Genomic DNA, 8198 nt, shown 5'->3' with positions numbered 1-8198 from the left:
TCATGAGGTGTCAATAATCTAAGTGGCTATTTAAACTGCCTTGATTTTTTTTAATGTTGGAAGTAAATTCAAATTGTAACAACCGTACAGTGTAAACAAAAGGCACCCACAGCTGTGGTGTGTCCGCAGACTGCCAGTTTTCCCAAGAAGTGTTAAAGCAGCTGAACCAGAGACAAAAAAACTGTGCCTTGTTGGAGTCCTTTCCCTTTCCTGAAATGTGCTGTTTCGGAAAAATCCAAATACGCTGACATCATATTTATAATTACGAGATTTAATGAGAAAAGCAGCATCAGTGAGTAGGTAGTTGGGAGGGGACTGACCCTTTGAATCTAGGCCAAGGATACTGTCACCTAACTGGAGTACAACAGATTTATTTAGCCACAGGCAGTCCACATTGTCTTTCCCGGGGTAGTTAAGTCAGACTCGGCCTCCCTTGCTTCCAAAGGGAGGAAATACTTCCTCCACTCAGGGCAGTTGCTGTCAGTTCTCCGGACAAACCGTTAAACTTGAAGGATTTTGAGCCCAGAAGACAGGGCTGCCCGCTTCCAGCCTCCCGGCCTGTCCCCAACTCCAACACCCGCACCTTTCAGAGGTAAGCCTTTGTTTGCGCAGCCCCCCACCCCTGCCACCCTCACGGGAAAGCTTCACCCTCCCTCCCTACCACTCCCAGGCAAGTGAGTCAGACAGACAGTAGGTAAGAAAATCAATTTAAATCCTTTTATCTAGATCTCATTTGAATTGGCATTTGGCTTATTGTGAAGGCTTATTTAAATTAGAGGGAAAATAGAAGCCGCTCCCCACATTTCCGTGGGGAATTAAAGCCTTGTGTATTTTAGAGAAAAAGATGTAGAGGCTCCCTTCTAGCACCCGCTACGCCCATCCTCCAGGCTCAGCTCCTCTAGGAAATAATAAAAATTTAAAGCAAGAATTTAGACAAGGCTTTGTCCTAGGTGGCCTTTAAGAATTCTTGGTTTAAGTGGACTAAAAATGCCTGTGTGGCAGGGCAGCTGGGTTTCTAGAAGCAAACCCCTTGGGCCTGTGAATCCATTCCCATCCTTGGAAAGCTCTGCCAGCAGCCAAACTCACTGGGCAATCAGATAAAGACCCCAGACCTCATCCCCGTCCCTGCTACCTAGAATCAGCAGGCCCAAGATGGGTCCTTACTTGTGAGGTAGTTAGCACCCTAGACAACAGGCAAGAATTGGAACTGAAGTGTGAGTTCCTCATTCCCAATCAACTTCTTCAGTGCTTATCCTGGACTTTTCTTTTCTTTTTTGTTTTGTTTCAGTGTTGTTGTTTTTGCAAGTAACAACAGCAAGATTAGGTTTGAGCATTAACCAAAATTAACTTACTTTCTACAAAAAGTCTGTTTCTGAAACTATTATCAGAATACTTAAGTGATTAGAAAAAGTATGCCATTTTAACATCAGGTAAGAAAAGGAAGAGCAATGATATCCTTGATTATAGAAAAAAGATGGCAAACCAAGTTACTCACTCCAATGAGGGGAGCGGCCCCTTAAGATCACTGAATTGGATTACTACAGAGACACATCTTAAAAAATATAATATATTCCAATTATCTAAAAGTATATCTAATTATCTGAAAGTAAACTTTCAAACATCAATGGAAAAAAAGCTATTTTATGGTGGGGGAGGTTCTTGTGACGAAAATAAATGAGGTAGAGGCACTTTGTTGTCCCTGAGTCCAGCTGTCCCTAAGGGAATGCAGGGATACACATACTCCCTCCAGAAGTTCCTCTAACATAGCTCCATTAGAAGTTTGAAAAGTTGGCTTCTCCTGAAGCCCATCTGTCTGGTAGGAGTCATTACCCCTTCCCCCCACTTCATCAGTCCTATAAACATCTCTTTCAGTTCAGGAAGTCTCTTAAAGAATGGTTTGTAACCAGGGGGTTTGGGAACAATCCCCAAGCCCCGCCACTGTCAAAGCGACTCCCTTTCCATTACAAACATCTATTCATTTGTTCGGTGTGTCTTGAGGAGGTTATTTGTGGAGGTCAGAGCACAGCTCCGTGGAGTCAGTCGGTTCTGTCCTTCTGAACCTGGTTCAGTGGCTCAAACTCAGGCCTTTAGCTTGGGGGGCAAGGGCCCTTAGCCCCTTGTTGAGCTATCATCTCAATGGCACCAGACAGGCTGTCCTCACAAATTCCCAGGATACTGATTTACCAATCTAACCAATGTCCTGAGAGCATGGAGGATGTGCACGGAGAGATTATTGCTCAAGGGTTAAAGGTCTCCAGGACGGTTAAGCAGGCCCGGATTCATGCACTTTTGCCGAACTCATCAACTGCAAGTCAGGTCTTCTTAGGTGGTGGGGGGGGAAGGAGGCTCCTCAAAGCAGGACAGAATGGCACCAATTGTAGCTCCGCCGACTTGAGAGACCATTGCAGGACAATCACATGCGGCCAGCCCAGAGGACACATGAGACATATAACATATGCCAAACATACAGCAAACTGTAGAGCTTACTAAAGATAGATTATTTTTGTTAGTTTTTTTTAATCATGGCAGCTTAATTTTGCTGCATCTCAGACTAATTTAAAAGCTAAACAAGCACATCTCAATCCTTTTGTTTTAGCTGGTACCTAATGCATAAAGATAAGACACATATTCCTAGGTTTCGCTGTACACTGTGTTTAAATTATGCTTGACACACAGTATAACCCTTAATCAGTGTCTTTTCTCTTGTCAAAATTTCTAGTCTTTGCTACTGGATGCTTCCTGCTCTATCACAAAACAAAATCTATGTTAAGAAACTGAAACTCACTGAAGTTCTCCTCAAGAGTGCCTTTTAAGGATAAAAACTGAGCTTTTGTGAGACTGCAGGACACAGGCAAGGGAAGACACACTGAGTAGCCCGCAGCACTAACAATTATCTCCTCAGCAACCACACGAATCCTTCAGGACTGAAGAGAAGTAAGACGCCAAGAGCCTAGCGTGTGCTTATCAGCGCCTGCTTATCCTTGGACAATCAGGAGACTCACTGAGGGAAGGCAGAGAGCACAGGGCCCGTGGGCCCCAGAGGGCTCTAGGATCTAGGACAAAGGGACACAAAGGCGCTGTGAGGAGCCTCCACTCACCACGTAACTCCCACCATGAAACAGACATCCCGTGCTTTTCTTAGGTTTGGTTCTAAACAACAAATACAAAATCAAGCACTTCTAACTTTTTTTGTGTCTTTGGTTTTTGTTTTGTGTTGAGCTATGGTCTCACTACGTAGCCATGAATGGCCTGGAACATGGTTTGTAGACCAGGTTCGCCTTGAATTCATATGGCTCTGCCTGACTGCCACGTTCTGCTCCATGACCAGTTTTTGGTTTTTTAAGACAGGGTTTCTCTTTGTAGCTCTGACTACCCTGGAACTCGCTCTGTAGACCAGGCTAGCTTGGAACTCACAGACTGCCTCTTGTCTCCCTGAGTGCTCGAATTAAAGGTGTGACTCATCACCTCCTGGCTCTCTGTGACCATTTTTACAGCTGACTTTTTATCAAATATCATACAGTCATGCTCATGGAGCATGCAATCGCCAAGGCAGCTCTTCAAAGGCAAGCAAACAGCATCCAAGCTTGCTTACCTTCAATCTTCATGCTGCTCATACCTTAAACTTCCCAACCGAGGCCTGCCTCACAAACAAATACACCTATCTGACCAGCACCGAGGCCTGCCTCACACACAAATACACCTGTCATCTGACCAGCACCGAGGCCTGCCTCACACACAAATACACCTATCTGACCAGCACCAAGGCCTGCCTCACACACAAATACACCTGTCATCTGACCAGCACCGAGGCCTGCCTCACACACAAATACACCTATCTGACAAGCACCGAGGCCTGCCTCACACACAAATACACCTATCTGACCAGCACCGAGGCCTGCCTCACACACAAATACACCTATCTGACAAGCACCGAGGCCTGCCTCACACACAAATACACCTATCTGACCAGGGCCACAGACAGCCAGTGATGAGAGTTTAAAACCAACTTTTTGATTTCCTTGGAGGGAATGAAGTTCTCTCACCCCACCTGTAAAAGAAAATGTAAAATCCACCAATAGGATTCCATCTCTTCACTAACAGAACACACTGGCACCCAGTGCGGTGAGATTGGCTGGCGGGTAGAGACATTTGTCACCAAGCCCCGACAACCTGAGTTCAACCCCCAGGGTCCACATGGCAGGAAGAGAACTGACTTCTGTAAATGTCCCCTGACCTAGACACACTCACCAAGTAAATGTAATTTTAAAAAAATCTCTCCTAATCAAGCTTATAGGTTCTTTTGTATTGAACAACCCCCCTTTGACATTTTCTGACTCTCATTCCATAGCTGTCACTACAATTTGACCTTTCGAAAGCAAAAAAACTAACCCAGGTAAAGGAAAGGGAGCTTCAGGTCACCACGATCCCTGCCAGCAGAAGGGCAGCAAGTAGCGGTGATTCCCAGTTAAACAACAAAGGAGAACCAGATGATGTGCTACAAAAAATCAGCTGGGAAAGATTAAATCCACATCTCTGGAATATTCGAGGGAGGAATGTTTTCCATTGTACTAGGTTTCTAGTTCCTCTCAGATAGGCCGCCCTTCTGTCCCTCAGTGCTCCTAAGCACCCTCTCCTAGGTCTTTCTTTTAGAAAGAGCCGGGCGGTGGTGGCGCACGCCTTTAATCCCAGCACTCGGGAGGCAGAGACAGGCGGATCTCTGTGAGTTCGAGGCCAGCCTGGTCTACAAGAGCTAGTTCCAGGACAGGCTCCAAAGCTACAGAGAAACCCTGTCTCGAAAAAAAGAAAAAGAAAAAAGGAAATGAAACACACATGCACATACTTGGGGCTGGCGCGATGGCTGGACTTTTCCCAGAGGACCAGGCTTTGGTTCCCAGCATTCACATGGGGGTTCACAACTATCTGTAACAGGTTCTAGGGGATCCACCCTAGGCTCCCTTCTAGCCCCTGCCAACACCGCATGAACTTAGTATACAGATATACATGCAGACAAATGGCTATGCTCATAAAATAAAAATAAATGAATCTTAAAAGGCAGCTTCTAGACAGCTGGCTAGCGAGGAACACTCCTCATAGTTCATATTCCTGGTCTTGGTACGTGTTTTGGGAAAATGTTTCTGAACCAGGCACATCACGCGCCATTCACGCAGCCTATTCAAAGGTCATGCTTGACCCATTAGAAGGCTGAGCACCACAAGGCAACCCTCCCAGAGATCCTGTCCCTCGGCAGTGGCTACTTGCAAGGCCTATATTAAATGGCGAACAATTGGATTAACAGGCTAATCTCAACTATCCCACTCCCCATGTTACCGGAAGCAGACTGCTGCTGTTGAACGGGTGGGCTCTTGGATACAGAAAGCTTAGCCTGGCTCAGGATGCAGGGGGCCTCCACTGTGATCCCGGATCTAGAGACATAAAACAAGGTAGAATCCAATCTAATCTTAATGAAATCCATCTCCTTTTTTTTCTTTTTTTTCCCCCATTCTTCCACCAAGACCTGAAGTACACAGAAGAAGGGAAAGTTGTCTGACTTCCACACAGCAAGCCAGGCATATGCGCATGCGCACGTGAACACAGGCAGTGATTTCATGATGGTTACACGTTACTAGATGCACCCTCTGGATGGCATGCTGTTTTGTTTCTTTTAGGGGGCCTTTAAGGTTTTCCGCTTTTCAGTGTTTAATTAAAGACACCACCAAGAGCAAAGTGGGGGGGGGGGCTAAAGATCTGGAGGTAAAGATTAGAGGGGTAAAAGAAATCTACTCAAAACTGGAATCTTCCATTATTTCTTTTTTATTGTTTTTATTAAGCTTTCCATTTTTCTCTGCTCACCTCCCTTCCTCTCCGCTCCCCTCCTGCCCTCTCCCATGGTCCCCATGCTCCCAATTTACTCAGAAGATCTTGTCTTTTTCTACTTCCTATGTAGATTAGATCCATATATGTCTCTCTTAGGGTTCTCATTGTTGTCTAAGTTCTCTGGGATTGTGAATTGAGGGCTGGTTTTCCTTTGCTTTATGTCTAAAAGCCACTTATGAGTGAGTACATGTTATATTTGTCTTTCTGGGTCTGGGTTACCTCACTCAATATGATGTTTTCTAGTTCCATCCATTTGCCCACAAATTTCAAGATGTCATTGGTTTTTTTTCTCTGCTATGTAGTACTCCATTGTGTAAATGAATCACATTTTCCTTATCCAGTCTTTGGTCCAGGGCGTTTAGGTTGTTGGAATGGGACTGGAACAGCATTCTTGGTCACCATGGGTCAGCATTATTCCAGCCTCTGAGCAGCCATCGACCTAGATACAGAAAGATTAGAAACCTCCATTTTTCATATAAAGGAATCCCAAACTTCCCTGGCTGAAGTAGTCATGCAGAATCGGAGCGGTTTAGACCTCATTTTCCTTCAGCAAGAAAGATGATATGCAGCTCTTGGAGAGGAAAAGCTGGGGCGTTCTGGAATTAGTAGAAATGGGTGGGTTGGTCACTCAGCTCTTGGAGAGGAAAGCTGGGGCACTCTGGAATTAGTAGAAATGGGTGGGTTGGTCACTCAGCTCTTGGAGAGGAAAGCTGGGGCGTTCTGGAATTAGTAGAAATGGGTGGGTTGGTCACTCAGCTCTTGGAGAGGAAAGCTGGGGCACTCTGGAATTAGTAGAAATGGGTGGGTTGGTCACTCAGCTCTTGGAGAGGAAAGCTGGGGCGTTCTGGAATTAGTAGAAATGGGTGGGTTGGTCACTCAGCTCTTGGAGAGGAAAGCTGGGGCACTCTGGAATTAGTAGAAATGGGTGGGTTGGTCACTCAGCTCTTGGAGAGGAAAGCTGGGGCACTCTGGAATTAGTAGAAATGGGTGGGTTGGCCACTGAGCCTGTTTTCAGGTCCTCCATCCTTTGAGTGTTTGGGCCCCCGCCCCTAAATGCTGTTCATGTCTCCTTGGCTTAATAGTTTAGCCATCTTATGAGGACATGCTTGACCCAGTGCCTCTACTCTTTGCAGTGTGCGTATTGATTCTTTCGCAGTCGGGGCCTCTCCTTCTACTTCTTAATTCCTTTTCCTGTCCAGCAGTCAGGCATTGTCGTAGGCGTCTCCTGTGCTCCTCCGGTTCCGTTCTTGTGGCTAGCAACATTTCAGTTAGCACTGGTCCTTTCTGATTTCTTTTTCCTCTACACTCTCCCTTCTGTTATGCACTCTCTCCGTCACTGTCACTAAATCTCTAATACTCCTTTCTGCAAGGCGTTCTAGTTCCAGCAACTTCTTTCTAATATCTGTGGCTGACTGGTTAACGTAAGCCAGCATCATGGCCAGTAGCACTGGGATTCGGGATCATAGGGCATATATCTTCGGAAGGCTCTGACCTGCACCTTGTTTATATCATATGCTTTACTCATGTTGGAGGCTGTCTCGCGGCTGCCTTGAGACCTGTCAGAAGAGAGCGTAGCCCCTTACCCTCAGGAGTGTTGTTCTGGGGACCAGCCTCAGCAGAGAAGGGGTTTTCAAATCTGGGCTGTCTGGAAGGCGAACACAGGATTACTCCTCCTCTTCCTCCTCCTCCTCTTTCTCCTCCTCCTCTTCCTCCTCCTCCTCTTTCCCTTCTCCCTTTTCTCCTCCTCTTCTTCTTCTTCTTCTTCTTCTTCTTCTTCTTCTTCTTCTTCTTCTTCTCCTTCTCCTTCTCCTTCTCCTTCTCCTCCTTCTCCTTCTCCTTCTTCTCCCTTCTCCCTTTTCTTCTTCTTCTTCTTCTTCTTCTTCTTCTTCTTCTTCTTCTTCTTCTTCTTCTTCTTCTTCTCCTTCTCCTTCTTCTCCCTTCTCCCTTTTCTTCTTCTTCTTCTTCTTCTTCTTCTTCTTCTTCTTCTTCTTCTTCTTCTTCCCTCCCCCTCCTTTCTCCTCTTTCCTCCTCCTCCTCCCCATCCTCACTCCTCCACCCTCCTCCTTTCTCCTCCTTCTTCCTCCTCCTGCTCCAGCTCCTGCTCCTATTACCTAAGGTCATGCCCAAACAGGTCCAACATCTCAAAGCCTATTGGCTGAAGGAGTTTCACCAGCATAAGTAAATGTATGTGCACCATGTCCCTGCCTGGTGCCCAGGGATATTAGAAGAGGGAATCAGATTCTTTGGAACTGGAGTTACGGATGGTAGTGAACAACCATGTAAGTACTGGGAACCAAACTGGTTCCTCTCCAAGAGCAGACAGG

The 8198-nt window shown here is 46.1% G+C and overlaps 1 protein-coding gene across 1 annotated transcript in view; it reads left to right on the top strand.

Annotated features, from left to right (window-relative positions):
• Window positions 1–529: 529 nt before the first annotated feature.
• The window catches only part of Cmklr2 (chemerin chemokine-like receptor 2), a 62030-nt gene continuing 54361 nt past the window's right edge, over window positions 530–8198 (top strand). Inside the window, exon 1 of the mRNA XM_075951610.1 lies at window positions 530–592. The gene's annotated coding sequence lies outside the window, so the exon portion shown is untranslated. The remainder of the gene's footprint in view (window positions 593–8198) is intronic.

The sequence above is a fragment of the Microtus pennsylvanicus genome, chromosome 17, assembly GCF_037038515.1.
Source record: "Microtus pennsylvanicus isolate mMicPen1 chromosome 17, mMicPen1.hap1, whole genome shotgun sequence".
In the NCBI taxonomy this organism is placed as follows: domain Eukaryota; kingdom Metazoa; phylum Chordata; class Mammalia; order Rodentia; family Cricetidae; genus Microtus; species Microtus pennsylvanicus.
This window is presented reverse-complemented; position numbering and strand designations above follow the sequence as displayed.